Raw genomic sequence first — 377 nt, 5'->3', positions numbered from 1 at the left:
GACTTGGCTTGTTTCATTTTACAGAAGCTGCCCAGGCAGAGTGAATGTTGCTGATCTGTTTGTTTTTTCAAATTCAACTGTCACCATTTGGGGTGTTCTTGACCTTAAATAAAGACACAGTGAAAGAGGTGTATTTGAGGAAAAAGCGAGCTCACTGTAAAGGCCCTGTGGGGTGACACTGGCCCAGTGGCCACATCCTACCCACATGAGCCGGGGCTGGGCTCCCTGGGGTCCGTCGGACCAAGGAGAGACTCTGACAGCTGGCAGGGACCCCGTGGCCTGGGCTGTGGCTCTGCGCTGGGACGGCAGGTCCTCGAGTGGAGCCTGGCCAGCGCCGAGCCTCTCCTGCCGTCCCCGCGCCCCACAGGCGGCTTCCG

Source organism: Eulemur rufifrons, chromosome 28 (genome assembly GCF_041146395.1).
Source record: "Eulemur rufifrons isolate Redbay chromosome 28, OSU_ERuf_1, whole genome shotgun sequence".
Lineage (NCBI taxonomy): Eukaryota > Metazoa > Chordata > Mammalia > Primates > Lemuridae > Eulemur > Eulemur rufifrons.
Note: the sequence above shows the minus strand (reverse complement) of the source record.